We start from the raw sequence: 20,151 nt of genomic DNA, 5'->3' as shown, positions 1-20,151 counted from the left end.
AAATAATTTAAATAGTTTGTGTTTCTAAACAGAATATCAGTTTTCAGTCTCAAATATTTTTCATTGTCCAGTTAGACTTCGCCCCGAATAGTGTCACACATTCATGTTTATAAAATAATGAAAGTTAATTATTTTGAAATAGTTTGTGGTGTTTGTTGAAACAAATGATTTAATCATTTAGAATTTTCCTTAGCATTTATATACCTCAGCAGATGTGGGGCACATTTTTCCTAACATACTCATTTTTTTTTTTTTTTTTTTTCCTGTTCTCACCTAAAGGGTCATCTTTGCACTAAATTAGTGGAGAAATATAACAAAGTTAGTTTGACAAAAATCGTATATGGCCATTGCAAGTCTTGTCCAGTTCCTTGGCTGAATGGTAAGCACAGTGGCCTTATGTTCATTTCATGGCCGGGTTGGGGAATTTAATCTTAAATTATCAATTCCCTTGGCTCGGAGACTTGGTGTCAGTGCAGTTCCCCCACGTCCGTTCAACTCGTACACCATACGCAACACTGTCCTCCATCACAGCTTTGAAAACACAGCAGATGTCAGCTACCCTCAATGGAGGGCTGCACCAAGCTGGTAATTGTCGCACAAAATTAAAATAATAATAATAATAATTATTATTATTAATATTATTTTCATCATCATCATTATCATCCCAAGTCCCACCTTCGCATCGTTCTGACAGTTAACTCGTTAATAGTGATAGTTTGTTACCTCATGAGTTACTTGGGTGAGTTGGCCGTGCGGTTAGGGGTGCTTGGCTGTGAGCTTGCATCCGGGAGATAGTGGGTTCGAATCTCACAGTTGGCACCCCTGAAGATGGTTTTCTGTGGTTTCCCATTTTCACACCAGGCAGATGCTGGGTCTGTACTTTAATTATGCCACGGTCGCTTCCTTCCCACTCCTAGGCCTTTCCTATCCCATTGTCGCCACAAGGCCTATCTGTGTCAGTGCGATGTAAAGCCACTAGCAAAAAAAAAAAAAAAAAAAACTTGTTCTAACATTACAATTCACCTGCAAGTTTTAAAAAACTTATTGTAAAATATATCAGATAAAAACATGCAGAATTTGTTAAAGTATCATCTGAGTATATATCTAACAATATGAACCAAATTTTGTATACTTAACCTTTTAGAACCCTGCAGGTAACCCCATTTTCAAGAAATTTTAACAGACCTCTCCTTTCCATAGATTTAGGCCCTTTGGCACATTGACATAGGGTAATATAGGCAAAATATCAAATTTGTCATATGAGGACGAGACAACGCTCATTTTAAGCCTCACGGAAGAATAAAACTTAGTAAGGTCTTTTTGACTCCAAAAACTATGTTTTAAGGGCCTTAAACCAACAGTTATGGAGATATTGGCATCACCCTACCCTGCTCAAGGAATCTGATGAATAAGTGACCAGCCATAACCATGGCAACGTCCCTACAAGGATTCTGCAGTAGAATACAGGCCTCGTTGCACTTCCTCTTAAAACAAAAATTCATCGCCACCACCTGGTGTTCAAAGTAGGCATGTGCGTAAATGTGGGCTAGGCCGAGGAGAGTTTCTGCTACACATGACTGCCTGGAAAAAGGCACTGTGGGGTTAAGCCACCCTTAGGGGTGGAGGTGGGAAAGGGGTGGCAAATAAAAACAATAGCAAATAGTGCCAAATCCCCAGGTTTTGAGGTTGCTGAGTTGAACAGTGACACTCTGCATGTCGTTTAACACGTTGAGTGCCGAGCCGACTGCAGCAAACTATTCCACGGGTGCCAGCATGAATTTCAATAGTATTCCGCTGGTGCCACAGCAATTGTACGCCTTGTAGGCTGTTTATGTAATCTTGGGATATGTTAATATGATGTACTAAGTATTATCTCATCATACGAAGGTCATGTGTGACGCCACATGGTGTCACGTCAATTTTTACAAAACAAAAAATTAATGTGTTGCTGTATGGTGTATGGAATGTATAACACAAATTTCAAATACGTCATATTTATGTGCTAATTCAAACTAACACAGTATTTATGAAAACCTACTGAAATGTAAAAAGAGTACATATTACATATTGTTACCCCCCGTGGGTGGGGGGCGCAGATGAAGAATACACCCCACGGTATACCCTTCCTGTTGTAAGACGCGACTAAAAGGGGGTGACCTAGGCACGGACACGGATTGTGGTTTGGTACCATGTGTTGGACCCCCTGTGGATGGGAAGGGTCAAATACATGAATACATCCACAGGTAATCCCTGTCTGTCATAGAAGGCGACTAAAAGGGTCATGCGGCCATCGGTCCATTTTTTAAAATTTTTTTTTGGCTTAATTGTAGATCAATTCAAAATTCTTGATGTTCATGCTCCTGTAGCTGACGAAGTATCACTTTAAAGATTTAGATGCTCCTGGCTTGTAAATGGAATATCTTTCTGTGCCCCTACGCAAGGACCCAGTCATCATTGTTCACATGATTGCGTACACCATTTGCATCAACACCGTCCTCGCCTATAATATCAGTATTGCCATCGTCTTCCGCATCACTCGATACATCCGTCATGGTGTCAGTGCACTCATCATCACTTGTGTTATATTCGCTGTCATCCACACTTACATTTTTCTCTCCATCAGAATCCATCAGTCATTCACAAATATCCAATTCACTAATTCTCGTCTTGGCAAGTCGTATACCATTTCCGCCAAGAATATTACAAATATCTTCCATTTCTTTATATTTTTGCACAACTATACAAACCGAGTGATAATTTGCATGCAAACCAGGAAAAAACAGTGCCTGGTGCGCTTTCACTTGTAAGAATGACCTGGCCAGTCAGTGATTTAGGAAGAATACTGTGGCGCCATATGGTGGTACATAGTAGCAATACATAGCTGGAATAGACCCTGTAGTTTGCACTTCACATATTACCAATTTTACGCGCATAGATGTCGCAACTGATTTTCTACAGCACATCGCCCGAAACTCTGCTGTGCCGCCATATGGCATCACACCATCAAATTTGAAGACAAGCATGACACCATATGGCAGCATGTGGCACCCAACGTGTTAAGTCCATGTTCAGCTGCCGTCTGGGCAGGGGTGAAAGGGGGTGAAGTATAAAAATAATAGGAAATGACCAATATTAAATCAGAATCTATAGTTTTTGGGGTCGCTGAGATGAATAGTAACATTGCAGATGTTGTTTAAGTCCAAGTTCAAATTCATTGGCATGGGGGTGAAAAAGAAAATATCCAAAATAACCAAGATTATGGATGAATGTGTGTATGTCCCAGGATGTCTCTCAACCAAACATAGTACACATATGGCTTACTATCTGAAAAAAGTGACTGGCGGCAGGACTCCCTTAACACAGTGACACTCTGGATGCCATTTAAGTCAAGGTTCAGGCCCATTTGGGTTGAAGGTTGAGAAGGGGTGGAAAAGAATGTCCAAAATGGCAGAGTATGTGTTTTATTCCAACATAGTTGTCAACTAAACTTGAACATATGAGTTGCTATACTATCTGGAAAAAAATTTATGTGGGGTAAGGCACTCGTAACTTAGAGGATGAGATTAAAAATAAACAAAAATGTCAAAAATATTAATTCATTCACAATTAAGTATTTAATTTATTTTCCACCTAGTCGATACAATGATTGCTTAAGGCAATTTTTAATGGTCAAAAGTGGTACATGTTTCGTATATTATCATCTTCAGCCACATAACACTGTTTAGATGAAAAATATATAAAATTGACAAAGTAATGCTTTAGAGGAAGTGTCCTTAAAATTAACATAAGATTGACAAGATTAAAACAAACAAATAACTCAAGAGAAAATATATAAATTATTTCTACAATAGAAAGCAGTCGTCAAGGAAACACTTGTACAATATTCCATAGAGAAATTGTCCTAATAAATATTCTTTTCTTAATAATTCATGAAAAAAGATCAATTTATAAATTAAAAATTAAACAATTTATAACTAATTATCGAAACGAAGAAATCCTGATATCACAGTGCGGCTCTTATTATTAATGTAGATGAACATATAACTAATTCCTAGTTGTCAAATCTTATTAAGCCTGCTTTCCTTTGGAACAGTAACTCCTGTCATTCTTTCACAGTTTTGCGCTGGGTGTAATATTGATGATGCGATCTTCCTTGCTCTTGCACCTGAGGAGGTGGAGGAGCGGGGGATATAGGTGTGTCAAGAACTTCCTTGCTGTCACCTATAGCTTCAACTGAGGAGGAACAAGTTGTAGGGCTATCTGTAGGTGGAGAAATTCCAATTCTTTTTTCGTGATCCTTCTCAAGCATTTTCAAATATACTAGAATTTGATAATATAATGGATTCTTATATTCTACAGCCTCATTAAGGTTATCATTTTTCTTTACAATTTGGTCTAGATGAATGTACAGGTCTTCATATGTGTTCATTAAGCTGCCCTTTTTTAACTTTTTTATGATGGTCAGGTCTTGTTCTATGTTGGTAAATTTATGACCTGTGGCAGTCATGTGTGATCCCATTGCTGAGAATCTTCTATGTTTTTCAGCATTCACATTTTCCAAATATCTAACTTTAAAATTGCGGCCAGATTGTCCTATGTATGTATTCTTACATTCAAAGCATGTGAGTTTATATATTCCGGAATCAAAAAATTTATCTTTTTCCGAGAGATTTATTGTATCATGGTTGAAAATACTATGTTTCATGTTGTCATTGGTGGAAAATGCAATTTTGAAATTTTTTCTCTTAAATAAATTTGTTATTACATGAATGTTTGGATTATTATATGTGAACTTGATATATTTTTCAGTTTTACTAGGTTCGACTGCTAATTTAGATTGTTGCTTCTCCGAAAATTTATTAATTATTTTATCAATCATGTTATTGTTGAAACCATTCAAGAGGGCTTGTTGTCGGATAAACAACAGTTCTTTATTCCTTTCAGATTTGGATAAAGGAATACTAAATGCTCTGTTAACGTAACTATAATATGCTGATCTTTTCTGTGCCTCAGGGTGTAACGAGTTGTTCTTGATAGTGGTCAGTGTGAAAGTGGATTTTCTGTGTATTTTGAAAGAAAATCCTTTTTCTTCTCTTGTTGTGACTATGTCCAGAAAATTAAGTGATTTTTCAACTTCTTCTAAAGTGAATTTTATATTGGAATCCAAATTATTCAATATATTTAAAACTTTATTGCTATCGGTGAGTCTGTTATCTATTATAGCGTAAACATCGTCCACATAACGTGTCCAAAAATCCAAACCCTCTATTTGATTAATAATTTTCGTGTGTTCCAAATAGTCTAAGTATATATTAGCCAATATTCCTGATGCTGGGGCTCCCATTGAGAGTCCTTTTTGTCGGTAAATTTTATTATTAAACGTAAAATAATTTTGATTTAACACGAATTTTAAAACATTAATAAAATCTTCAATTTCTGGTATGCTTACTAATTTGTTCTTCGTTAAATTCTTCTTAATGATTCTGATAGTGTCTTCTATTGGAATGTTTGTATACATGTTGGTTATGTCAAACGAACATGTCGTGTGAGATGATCCAAGTTTAAAATCTTTAACTTGATTGCAAAAATCCACTGAGTTTTTGATAGGTGTTTTACAATGAAATACGTATTTACTTGATAAGAAATTATGTATAAATCTAGAAGTTTTATAAATGGGGCTATTTTTGAAATTTATGATAGGTCTAATCGGTTCTCCCTGTTTATGTAATTTCGGTAGTGCTCTCGCAGTCGGGAGTCTAGGGTTCATATTTATTAATGTTTGCACATCATGTTCATTAAACAAGAAAGACGTGCTTTTTAATAGTTTTTTAAGATCCCTCTGAATACGTGATGTCGGGTCTTTATCAACTGTACTAAACGAATTGTTATTAAAAAATGTTTCTGTTTTTTCAATATAAACATTTCTATCTAGGGCTACAACTGTTCCTCCTTTATCTGCTTTTGTGATAATTAAGTTATTTAGTTTGATTTACACCCTGAGGCACAGAAAAGATCAGCATATTATAGTTACGTTAACAGAGCGTTTAGTATTCCTTTATCCAAATCTGAAAGGAATAAAGAACTGTTGTTTATCCGACAACAAGCCCTCTTGAATGGTTTCAACAATAACATGATTGATAAAATAATTAATAAATTTTCGGAGAAGCAACAATCTAAATTAGCAGTCGAACCTAGTAAAACTGAAAAATATATCAAGTTCACATATAATAATCCAAACATTCATGTAATAACAAATTTATTTAAGAGAAAAAATTTCAAAATTGCATTTTCCACCAATGACAACATGAAACATAGTATTTTCAACCATGATACAATAAATCTCTCGGAAAAAGATAAATTTTTTGATTCCGGAATATATAAACTCACATGCTTTGAATGTAAGAATACATACATAGGACAATCTGGCCGCAATTTTAAAGTTAGATATTTGGAACATGTGAATGCTGAAAAACATAGAAGATTCTCAGCAATAGGATCACACATGACTGCCACAGGTCATAAATTTACCAACATAGAACAAGACCTGACCATCATAAAAAAGTTAAAAAAAGGGCAGCTTAATGAACACATATGAAGACCTGTACATTCATCTAGACCAACTTGTAAAGAAAAATGATAACCTTAATGAGGCTGTAGAATATAAGAATCCGTTATATTATCAAATTCTAGTATATTTGAAAATGCTTGAGAAGGATCACGAAAAAAGAATTGGAATTTCTCCACCTACAGATAGCCCTACAACTTGTTCCTCCTCAGTTGAAGCTATAGGTGACAGCAAGGAAGTTCTTGACACACCTATATCCCCCGCTCCTCCACCTCCTCAGGTGCAAGAGCAAGGAAGATCGCATCATCAATATTACACCCAGCGCAAAACTGTGAAAGAATGACAGGAGTTACTGTTCCAAAGGAAAGCAGGCTTAATAAGATTTGACAACTAGGAATTAGTTATATGTTTATCTACATTAATAATAAGAGCCGCACTGTGATATCAGGATTTCTTCGTTTCGATAATTACTTATAAATTGTTTAATTTATAATTTATAAATTGATCTTTTTTCATGAATTATTAAGAAAAGAATATTTATTAGGACAATTTCTCTATGGAATATTGTACAAGTGTTTCCTTGACGACTGCTTTCTATTGTAGAAATAATTTATATATTTTCTCTTGAGTTATTTGTTTGTTTTAATCTTGTCAATCTTATGTTAATTTTAAGGACACTTCCTCTAAAGCATTACTTTGTCAATTTTATATATTTTTCATCTAAACAGTGTTATGTGGCTGAAGATGATAATATACGAAACATGTACCACTTTTGACCATTAAAAATTGCCTTAAGCAATCATTGTATCGACTAGGTGGAAAATAAATTAAATACTTAATTGTGAATCTATTGAAGTGCGATACGGACCATGAAGCTGATTTTATGTAAAAATATTAATGTCGAATCCATAGTTTTCGGGGTTGCTTAGATGAATACTGAAACTCTGGATGCCTTTAAATTGAAGGTTCCACGAACCTACTACACTGGCATAGCAGGGGGAGAGGTGATACTCCCATGTGGCACGTCCCAGGTGGTGGATAGGGGGGCCCTAACCGGCTTGGTGGCGGACTTGGGGGAAATAAAATACCTCTTGCGGACGAAACACACAACTCCCTGTGGGTGGGGGATGCAGATGAAGAATACACCTGCGGTATCCCCTGCCTGTCGTAAGAGGTGACTAAAAGGGGCAACCAAGGGATGATTAAATTGGAACCATGAAACTACTTGTGATTAGTACCACTACGCGGGGAACACCATGGGTCGCCTTTACTTGTGCGTAGTACCACTATGTTAGGTACAAAATAGGTTTGTGATTAGTAGTAACAGAGTGCATTGCTGGCTTTTACAGTACCTGTGATTAGTACCACTTTAGGAGTGACACCATGGTTATGGCTTGCCTATGATTAGTACCCATTATATGAGGAGCACCACGGGATAGTGCGAGTCCCTGTGGTTAGTACACGTATGTGTTGAACACCATAGGTTTGCGTTGCCTGTAAATGGTGCTGCAATGTGTGAAACACCATAGGTCTGTATTATATGTGTGTATTTCATTACCTGTGAGTAGTACTATAATGTGGAATACCACGAGTCTACACTACATTTGATTAGTACCACAACCTGACAAATACCATGGTACTGCTTTCCTAGTGATAAGTACCAGTACGAGGGGCCGATGACCTGGATTTTGGACCCCTTTAGACTACAGGCATCATCGATTCAGTATTATGCTATAGAAGCAGTCCCTTGGTCAGTAATACTATTGTTTTAGGTCAGTTTCTGTGAATGTGAGGCATTGCGGCTTGCATCCACTGATTGTTTTAAATTCATATCCATCCATTCATTTTTCGTCCTCACGTTTTAAATTCTGTTCAGTGGAGGATTTTAGACTTTTAACTTGTCATGACATTTCGTCTCATTTCGTACCATTAGGGGCTGATGACCTAGATGTTAGGCCCCTTTAAACAAGTATCATCATCATCATCAAATTGAAGGCTATCCCCATCGGTTTGGGGGATGAGAAGGTGTGATTAAGAAAATTTCCAAAATGTCAGATTATGGATGGATATATGAGAGTGTATCCCAGAACAGCTCTCAACCAAACTCTCTACAGATATGAATTACTATCTTGAGAAGTTACTGTAGGGGTAAGACACCCCTAGCAGAGAGGGTGATGTAAAATAATTGAAAACAAAACCACTAAGTTATTAGTGTCAGTCCATAGTTTTTGGGGGTAGGTGCTGTTAATATTATTATTATTTGAATTTATTATATTATCTGTAATTGGAGAAGTAATAACTCTGTTGATGATAAATAATTATATCGAATTGTGACACTCCAGATGCCGTGTAAGTCCAAGTTAAGCACCCATCAGCATGGTGATTCTGAAGGGGTGAAAAGGAAAATGTTCAAATTGACTGGGATTAGTGTTGAAGTTGGAATCGTGTACATCATATCTGCAATGCAACTCGTAAAATACATTAGGTTATATAACTTATATTTCTTATTTGTTTGAAAGGATCAACTACTTCCCAGACAATCTGGGCTGCCACAAGGAAATACTTTAATGCAAAACTAAATAATGTCAAACTAAAGTGTCAAATTATACACACAACAATATTTCTAAATCTACAAAAGAGTTCATAAACTATCAATCAATGTCACAATTAAGAAAACTTGAAAACAAATACAGGTCAAACAGGTAATACAAATTCTTAAAGTAAAAGTGTGAAAGAGAAAATGACCAAAATGACAGATTGTTGATGTATGTGTGTACAGTATCTTCCAGAATAGCTCCCAACCAAACTTCATACAAATACAAATTACTATCTCAAAAAGATACTGGAGGGGTAAGACACCCCTAAAAATCCTAGGGAGAATAATAAAAAATGACCAATATTAGTGTCGAATCCATAGTTTTGCGTGGTTGCTAAGATGTGTTTACACACTCTGGATGTCGTTTAAGTACCATATCAGTGCATAGGCAAGGTGAAAAGTGGTGATGAAGAAAATGTCCAAACTGATAGAGATTAGTTTAACCCAAGATCGGTCGAAGGGGGAGCGCAGCGCTAACAAAAGATTTTATCTGGCCACTGCTTGCTTTTCTTTTGCTCTGCCGACGTGTGCTGCTATCTAACTGACTGGTGATATGTCAACAATCGAATAGTGCTGTTAACAGCTGCCAAGTTGTCATCAGAGTGACCTAGACTGCTTATTTGTGAAGTCGTGAGCGCTGCGCTAACACCTCGACTGATGGTGTTCGTTTGAATTCTAAGTAATGTTGTGTCGTGATTATTGAATTAGAAGAATTTGATTATATTTTTTGAGTTCTTTGTTTTCTATTTCAGTGGTGCACGTGAAGTTACATGTAGAATTCATTAGGAACTATGGATCGTTCAGATGCTCAGGTAATCCAGTGGCTGTTGGAAGAATCTGATAATGACACTGAAATAGGCTCATCCCAAGCTTTAGATGATTCAGTTGATTCAGACGCAGAACAGTCAGATAACAGAGACCATGGTAGTGGAACTGAACAATCTGCCGGTGATGAGCAGGAAATAACAGAACCTCGAATGGAGTATATCGGTAAGGTCCAACTGACCGTTTGGCATGCTCATGCAGTACGCCAACAAGTACGTAGGAAGCGCAGACATATAGTTATTCATCCACCGGGAGTCAAAGGAGAAATTGTAAAAAACGCTAGCACTGTTCTTGATGCATGGAAAATATTTTTCCCTGACGAAGTGATTGAAGACATTACAGCGTACACAAACGATTGCCTTCATAAAATTCGAAGTAACTACAGCAGGAAACGTGATTTTATAGATACAAATCCTGATGAAATAAGGGCAGTTCCAAGTCTCTTGTATTTTAGCAGGCGTGCAAAAATTATCACACCATATTGTGGAGGATTCATAGGATAAGGATGGGACTGCTCCAGAATATTTTTGACTTACAATGAGTTACCGAAGATTTCTGTTACTGTTCCGAGGTCTTCGTTTTGATGATGCACGGACAACGTTGACAAGGAAAGCAATTGATAGACTAGCCCCGATCAGAAATGTGTTTGAAGGTTTCGTAGCAAGATGTGTGAACAGCTACAGCATTTCTGAATGCTTGAACCATTTCATGGTAGATGTGCATTTAGACAGTTCATGCCAAGGAAGCCGGCCAAATATGGCATAATAAGGCATTATGACTTACGTTACTTTGGGTTTTGAGGCCAAATGTGATTAAAAAAAATTAAAGTGCTCCGTAAGGTGACAAAGGAATAAAAATACAAACTTCCTCGCAAGATAATTTCCGATTGATATACGTAGGAAAGACGGAAACTTCTTTTTCATTAGCGTGAGCGCGGCGCTAACACCTCGACCGATGACGTGACGTTACTAAGGTCGACCGATGTTGGGTTAATTAACAAGAAACAAAATAATCTTTAACTAAAACTTTAAATTAAACTTATAATAATAACACTTAAAGTACAAAATAGTTCTTAAAATGTCAGTCAAAGTCGCAATAAAGAAATCTACGAAAATTCTCTTCACACATAGTTACTGTAATGGGTAATAAAACACCTAAAAGTAAACAATCAATAAAATGCCCGGGCAGCCCAGGCAATATAGCTGGTAGCTTTATAAATGTAACTTGTAAATTGACATTCACATATCGTCCCTAGAAAGCCAGAGTGTTGTGCCACTTTGTTGAAAAATGAGGTTAAGACATGCACTTGAAAAGATGGTCTGCACATACTGGCAAAGTATCGTAGGCGTGCATGCCTGCAAGCTTCTAAAAAATTGAAAAAAATGACTGCCATCATAACCACTGCCTTCTTTTTCGTTCAACAATTGATGAGTTTCATTGTTTCCATGTCCATGTCGACACTATCCAATTCTCAAATGAAAGGGTCCACCTATTCAACACTTTCTCATATATTGTGTTATATATTAGTAGGAATACATGTTTCGTCTCTTATACAGACTTCTTCAGTTTCTTGAAATACAGGCATAAGATTACAAGGACAATGCTTAGTACTACTACTTTTTTTTTTGATGTGTATAGGTTAAATTTTATTTTGAGCATCAACTTGCAGTCTATGTGTTCACGTACTAAAATTCAATATTGTAAGGATAATCTTAAAATTATGTGGATGTTAGTCTTTAAATTGTATCGTGAGTACCAAGCTTATAGTCTATATGAACATATCCTTAGTTATAATTGTATAAAATATAATCCATTTGAATCGGTCGGAGCTAAAGGGTAATAAGTCGGTTTTTACAACTTTTCAGGAGAAGCAAAAAACATTCCACTGTTTAAACTGTTTTATATATTTGTATCAGAAGATTTCTATGTTATAGATAATGAAAAACTTCACTGAGACAAATGTTGACAGTAAATTGCTATATACAGTTGAGAAATAAACATTAACAATTTTCGGACTTAATGCCTTTTAGCTCTGTATAAATTAAATGACCATTGAAATGGATATTCGGAAACATTATGTAATGTAGATTTAGTCTTGAATGATTATGACAATACAAACACTGTATAATGCACTGTCACTACTTTGATGCCATACTCAACAACTATTTATGCAATTCTGTCGAGTACTCCAGTCTTGGCCATTCCAATAGTTCATCATAGAAGAATCTAGCATCATGGCTAACATATTTCACCACCTTTTTTATGTCGTCAAGTTTGTTTGCATTAATGGGAATTTTATCTTCATAGGCTTTGATGTTTGGCATAATTATCCCTGAAAAAAGTTTTGGTTTCCCTAAGAAGAATGTATGTTTAACGGGGGGGGAGAGTTGATGTAGACTGCTGCTTCAACTACCCCTACTTTTGCAGTTTTATACGTAAATTGTTTAAAGCTTGCTGGTGTGAATTGCTGTTTCTGGTTTCTCTGCAGTTTTTCAGTTTGCACGGATGGTACAGTTTTCTTAAAGAAGAGCATTGCAAGTTATGAATCTAATTCCATATTGACGGTTATCACTTTACAAAAGAAAATATTTATAAAATCCTCCTATCAATACAATTCAAGTCATCTGTTAGATGAAGCAAAGTCTATACATGTTTCAGCCTAATCTCAAGGCCATCTTCAGTAGTAAAACAATGATTACATAATATACAAACAAATTAAAAAACGTAATGATGTGAAGTGACAGTGATCATGATTAGTGAGTTAAAAACACATTGAGGTGCAAAGTCCTCTCGTCTAATAGATCTTGCTGACTGTTAAATAAAACACTATGCTGAGGAGTGTAGTGAGACCGTCAATACTACGAATAAAACGTGTAAACATCTGTAATGAGAAAAAAGGAATATATGAGTGGATGAAGAACAAGTTAAAAATTATGTACGAAAAGAAAACTCATATGACTTACTTGTAACTAAAAGTTGTCGTCTCGAATGGAGATGACCTTGTCGGTCTCAAGTCACATTGACAACTAAGCCTGTGTGTGGCTTACTGTGTATCTGTGTCAATGTGGTTGGGAGGGGTAATGGAGGGGGAGGGGCAGGGAGGGAGGGACGTTGTGATTCGCGGAAGGAGGGTGTTGATGGAAGGGCGGGTCTTGTTCTAGAATGTCGGTAGTGAAACTCTTTTTTATTAATGAACTGTTCGCAGATGAGCAGGACAAAGGTTTCCAATAAAATATTTTTCTTTTCGTTGATTTCATTTAAGTTATAGACGGGATTGTTATATTGGTCGATATCTATATATATATTCTCTAGTATATTAAGTAAGGGACCTTTCTGTTCGTAATGCAGGATCTTTAAATCTTGATCAATTGTTGTGTATTTATGATTTTTCTCTCTACAATGTTCGCTCATGGCTGAGTAGCGATTATACTTTAGGGCATTAAGATGTTCGGAGTATCTTACATTGAAACTGCGGCCTGTTTGCCCAATATACGTTGAAAGACATGATTGGCATTTTAATTTGTATATTCCAGAGTTAGAAAATTTTTTGCTGTTGACAGTATGAGAATTAAAAAACATTTTTGTATTGGTGTGAACGGTCTTGAAAGCTACTTTTAACTTGTGCTTTTTAAAGATGTTTGAAATAGGATATATTATTATTATTATTATTATTATTATTATTATTAAAGGTAAATGTGGTGAACTTCTCTTTATGGGAAGATTGTTTTTCTAAGGTGGTCTTGGGTTTATTTCTAAATTTATTGAGAATTTTATTCACGATAGCTTTACTGAAACCATTACCTTCGGCTATTGCATAAATGGTGTTGATTTCCTTTCTAAAATTCTTACGGGATAAAGGAACATTAAGAGCTCTGAAAATCATACTATTGTAAGCTGTCTTCTTCTGTGTCCCTGGGTGAATAGAAGTTTGATGGATTGTGTTTACTGTGTGAGTGGGCTTCCTGTAAATATTAAAAGAAATGGTTTTATTCTGATTGCGAGTAAATTTAGAAATAAACCCAAGACCACCTTAGAAAAACAATCTTCCCATAAAGAGAAGTTCACCACATTAACCTTTAATAATAATAATAATAATAATAATAATAATAATAATATATATATATCCTATTTCAAACATCTTTAAAAAGCACAAGTTAAAAGTAGCTTTCAAGACCGTTCACACCAATACAAAAATGTTTTTTAATTCTCATACTGTCAACAGCAAAAAATTTTCTAACTCTGGAATATACAAATTAAAATGCCAATCATGTCTTTCAACGTATATTGGGCAAACAGGCCGCAGTTTCAATGTAAGATACTCCGAACATCTTAATGCCCTAAAGTATAATCGCTACTCAGCCATGAGCGAACATTGTAGAGAGAGAAATCATAAATACACAACAATTGATCAAGATTTAAAGATCCTGCATTATGAACAGAAAGGTCCCTTACTTAATATACTAGAGAATATATATATATAGATATCGACCAATATAACAATCACGTCTATAACTTAGATGAAATCAACGAAAAGAAAAATATTTTATTGGAAACCTTTGTCCCGCACATCTGCGAACAGTTCATTAATAAAAAAGAGTTTCACTACCGACATTCTAGAACAAGACCCGCCCTTCCATCAACACCCTCCTTCCGCGGATCACAACGTCCCTCCCTCCCTGCCCCTCCCCCTCCATTACCCTTCCCAACCACATTGACACAGATACACAGTAAGCCACACACAGGCTTAGTTGTCAATGTGACTTGAGACCGACAAGGTCATCTCCATTCGAGACGACAACTTTTAGTTACAAGTAAGTCATATGAGTTTTCTTTTCATACATCATTTTTAACTTGTTCTTCATCCACTCATATATTCCTTTTTTCTCATTACAGATGTTTACACGTTTTATTCGTAGTATTGACGGTCTCACTACACTCCTCAGCATAGTGTTTTATTTAACAGTCAGCAAGATCTATTAGACGAGAGGACTTTGCACCTCAATGTGTTTTTAACTCACTAATCATGATCACTGTCACTTCACATCATTACGTTTTTTAATTTGTTTGTATATTATGTAATCATTGTTTTACTACTGAAGATGGCCTTGAGATTAGGCTGAAACATGTATAGACTTTGCTTCATCTAACAGATGACTTGAATTGTATTGATAGGAGGATTTTATAAATATTTTCTTTTGTAAAGTAAAGAAGAGCAGCCGCTAATTATCGAAGTTGACTATTTCTCCTGTTTTCACCATATGAACTTCAATGTTTTTCTTGCTATTTGCTAATATCTCTACGTATTCCGTTGGAGTGTAAATACGATCACTTTTTTAAAATCTTCTTTTTGAATACTCCAAAATTCCTGTAGCACGGCAAAAACGAATGCCCGCGCTCAGGGAATTTATGGACAATGGATTAGAATCTCCCATTGGCTGTCAAGGCCATGCACATTCTGATCGTGTTGTTCTTGTTCTGACCTGAACACCCATCAGAGAATAAGTTGACATGTTCAATATGTTTGGGCACATAATTTTCAAAGTGATGCGACAGGAATGAACAAACTTTGTTTGCACCCTTTTTCCCTTCTTCATGATACAGGTAAATTACAGATTTGTCCGTCTTAATATCATGCACATTGAAAGTATTCACCCAGAGTTGCAGCAAATAGAATATATCTTGCACAGGAATGTTAGGGAGTGGAAGATTCTGCATGAAATCGAAAGCCAAAGCACATGTCCCATCGTTCACATTACATAAGGTCTTTATGCTATGTAGGGAACTGTAAAATTTCTGACTCCGGCGAAGATGTACTTCCAACTCTGCTTTGGCTGCTAATTTAACATTGTCATTTAAGTGAGGACTCTATTTTAGGATTAAGCTCTTCACATAAAGAACATGTGTCTATTTACGGTCTTCCGAAACTATAAATTTATCACAGAAGTACTGCCTGTAAAAATCATATTTGACTTTAGTTTCTGGGTGTGTAGTGCAGTACATTTCATGCATTTGTTTAACATCCAATCTGTCATTTAAGTATTGCGTTTCTTTCCCACCATAATGTGAAGATTTCACCGGGTATGATCTGATGTGCTTATCAATGCTCTGAGTCACATTTGCAGGAATCTTCTTCACAGCTTGTGTTCTGCCCCTCTTGTCTATCGGTTGTTCACCCCTAAGCAGACTTCGTGTCAAATTACACACTCGTTGTGTCCCTATAGCGTGTAAGCTACAGAAAGCTTGACGACAGACCATTGTCCTAAACGCCCCATCCATAACAAAATATTGAAAACTTGCAATGCGTCTGTTTTCTTGTAAGCTATCTTTTACCCTAGGTCTGCGCTGTTTAACTTGCACCGCTTTGATGAGACCCTGTAAGTATACATCTTGCGTGCTTTTGTCTGGCATATTGTGAAAGGTCGTGAAAACACTATTCTTCATATCATCACCTATAGTTTGGAAACATTTCTTCTGACATTTGGAAACAAGATTCGTAAAAATACTAACCATGCTGAAATGGTGCACTGTATTCATTACCGGAAATGTGCCTTAGTGACAAACTATAGCTTGATAAACTAACCAAACTACTTACCTGCAGTCGTCTCCTATTGTCTTTTCATTCACAACATTTCCACTATGATTTGTGTATTTTAAACCTTTCACTATAGCACGTTTGATTATATTCTTTTTATGGGAAGCGTCGTTCCTTTTCAGTTTTGGCGACATGGCAAACCTATCTTCCACGTTTTATCAATGTAAACAATGACAATATTATAGCGCGAAATTGCCGAGGAGTTGCAGAGAAAGAAATTAAGGTTGTGCATGTCGGTGGTGTCAACATTAGATTCAAGATACGGCGCTATAAGGAATCAACTCAAAGAGTTAGTTCTTTTTTCCACTGTATAACAATTCATGGTATATGATTCAGGCAAGAGGGAGAAGTCTGACTTGATTCCTTCTTTCACCGTTCGACGCGCATCACATTGGTTATATGTTTCGCTTAGAAAAATAAGAGACATATTGTAATGGTTGTAGAGTCCGCCATGCTAACTCGCTACGTGCCGGGGGCGTCTCCCATCGCCCCACCCCCCTTACGCTTGAGCGTGCCAATCCGCGAGCAACACTCAAGCGCTGGGCCGGCCCTTCTCACTTCTATCAGTGGTCGTGCCGCAGAAGACTACGGAAACAACTGGAAGATTAATCTGGAGTCTTCTGTTTCGCGAGGTTCCTCGATCCATCAAACATCCGGACGATTCTAGAAGAACCAGCGCAGGTATATAAGAGAGGAACGACCTGCCTGGAGTCAGTGAGAATTGGAGAGTGAGAGTGAGTTAGTGAGTGAGTGAGTGGGAGCGAGATTGAGTTCGCTGGAGCGCAGTCAGTGATGGCCTGGGAGTGTGCAGCCTGATGAAGTATCTGCCTGTGGAGCCGAGGACTCGTTCCTGTTTTCCTGATGTTGTGTGTGTGTGTCCCTTGAGGCTGGCTGCTGGAGGAGAACCTGGAGTGTTCTGGAGCGGCGAAGAAGGGAACACTAGGAGACGACGTGTGAAGACCGCGGAGTTCAACGGGTTGAGTGAACAGCGGATAATATCCTGACCTGCGAGGCTGACGTGTAGGCTGTGAACCGTGACAGCGCTAACGAGTTTGACTGAGTGGCTGAGAGAGTGTACTGTAAATAATCGATGACTGTGTGTGTGTGTGTCATTGTAGATGGATCATAAGAGAAACTAAGAGAGAGAGCGCGAACCGTCTGTAAGTGTGTGACCGCGTACGTGTGTAAGTTGTAAGCTCGGCTATCGTCTGTGTGTGTGTAAATCTGTAATTGTAGTGCTTAGTTAATAAATCTTAGAAATAGGTTGCTACCAGGTGCTGTACTCATTTATTTATCTACCCCGCCAACCCGTTACAATATTGTGGCTTATTACCCTTTAGCTCCGACCGATTCACTTGTATATCGTTTAAATTATTTTTATAGCAGTTTGAGTTTAGGGATTGACTATGGTGTTCAAAATGTTCTTTCTTCTTCTTCTTTTATGGCCACGTAGGATCACTTTAGTCAGTCCGTCGTTCAGGTCTCTTTGAAGGGATTGTTGGCGCTTTGCGGTCCTCCCAGTACTTCTTCAGACACTCCGATCTTCGTGCCCTTTCTTCAGTTGAAAATGTGCGTGTTGTTGGTTTGTTTTGTGTAAGGGTAAAGCGGAGGTTTGTATTCTTTAATTAAAGTGAGGAAAATGTTGGAGTTTGAAATATGTTATTCATGTTTTTCTATGGTTTTTATGTTTTTTCTTACAAGCAAAATATCGTAAGAGGACAGTAAAAATATCGTGACAGGTCCAGTTATCTTACACATCTTATGCATTTATCGTATGCACCACTTCAAAAATGGCAGCTGAATTGTATATCACAAGCGACATCCCGCCTTATGGGATATGTGAGAAGGTCAAGTATTTAGGTGAAGATGAACTTGATGAATACAAGTCAGAATACAAAATTCACTTAGAGCTTAAAGAGGATTGCAAAACAAACTCCATAAATGATAAAAATAAAACAAGACAATTTCTTGTGAGCTGCTTTTGACTTAAGAAATGTGCTCGCCCTGCAGTGAAAGCATGCTTTTATATATATATATCTCTCTCTCCCTCCCTCTCGCAGTTGCTGTTTATAATTTTACTATGTATGAAAGTATCGCTCTGGATGGATTCGACTATACATGAGATGAAACACAGAGCATAGAGGAGCAAATGAAATTTGTACAGCCATGTTTAAGTATTTGACCTCAATGGATAGTCGCATTCCAAGTAGAAGCAGTACTTTTCTCTGCTGTATTAGCCATCCGGGTCAAAATAAGAACAAGCAGATGTTAGGTAGCCATGATTAATAAATTTCTTGAAGGATGTCAAAACATACAACACACCGGGCAAGTTGGCCGTGCGTGTAGAGGCGTGCGGCTGTGAGCTTGCATCCGGGAGATAGTAGGTTCGAATCCCACTATCGGCAGCCCTGAAAATGGTTTTCCGTGGTTTCCCATTTTCACACCAGGCAAATGCTGGGGCTGTACCTTAATTAAGGCCACGGCCGCTTCCTTCCAACTCCTAGGCCTTTCCTATCCCATCGTCGCCATAAGACCTATCTGTGTCGGTGCGACGTAAAGCCCCTAGCAAAAAAAAAAAAAAAAAAAAAAAACATGCAACAAATGAAACCGACATTTCTGTTGTCAGGTCACACATACATGCTTACAGATTCGATCCATTCAACAGTTGGTACATTCATACAAAAGAGAACCATCTGGGCTCCTTCACAATGGCGAATCGTTTTCAGTCGGACAAGAATCCCACCTAGATATTAGAATGTTATTATTCTTCACCACACTCATTTCGAGGACAGGAAAATTGGCTGCTCGATCATCTCTCCCACTACAGTTGTTGGAGTAGTATTCAAAATATCAGATGAAAATCAGTAATTCAAAAGAATTCCAATGAAAGAGTCATTAGTTTGGATTATAAAGGGCTCAAGTCGACCTTCATCAGCATTACAAGTTATAAATCTCATTGTAAAACCGTATTGGATTTCATAATAAGTTGTTATAGTAATAAAACCACCTTTCCAATACACAATAGTCCTTTATATTTAGGATAAAACCATTTAAGGCAATGCATCTGTGAAAATCCTAAAATCTACGGTTTTCATCCTATCACCTTAGAATTGTGATAATTTAATGTCGGTATCAGCATGATACAACATACAAAGTTTGAAGTTTCTATCAATAACAGTTTTTGAGATATTCATAAATTTATCAATATTTTTAACAATTTTCGATGTATTTATAAAATGCTCCTCGTGCCAAACGGCTAAACAGATCTCGCTTAAAATTTAATCTTTGTTTTAAAAGACCAATATAAAAGAAATGATGTGTGGGTTTTGACAAATTTTAATTACACTGAAAGGAAAAAATTATTTCACATAGGCTTAACTTTTAAAATATATTTCATGATGATCATGATGGGAAAAAACTAGATTGCCACTGAACTATTGCATGTATTTTAAAATTTGCACATCAGCTTGTTATTATGTTGTATCTGAAACTATCCTAAAAGTTTTAAGTAGATTGATTGAAAACAGTGGCATGAGGAGCAATATGAATCTTGAAAAGCGCTGGAAAATAAAT

General features: G+C 36.9%; 1 protein-coding gene across 5 annotated transcripts in view; it reads left to right on the top strand.

The window, feature by feature from the left end:
- Positions 1-20,151, top strand: part of Gapvd1 (GTPase activating protein and VPS9 domains 1) — a 674,762-nt gene that overhangs the window by 10,929 nt on the left and 643,682 nt on the right. The gene's annotated exons all lie outside the window — the stretch shown is intronic.

The sequence above is a fragment of the Anabrus simplex genome, chromosome 1, assembly GCF_040414725.1.
Source record: "Anabrus simplex isolate iqAnaSimp1 chromosome 1, ASM4041472v1, whole genome shotgun sequence".
Classification (NCBI taxonomy): Eukaryota; Metazoa; Arthropoda; class Insecta; order Orthoptera; family Tettigoniidae; genus Anabrus; species Anabrus simplex.
This window is presented reverse-complemented; position numbering and strand designations above follow the sequence as displayed.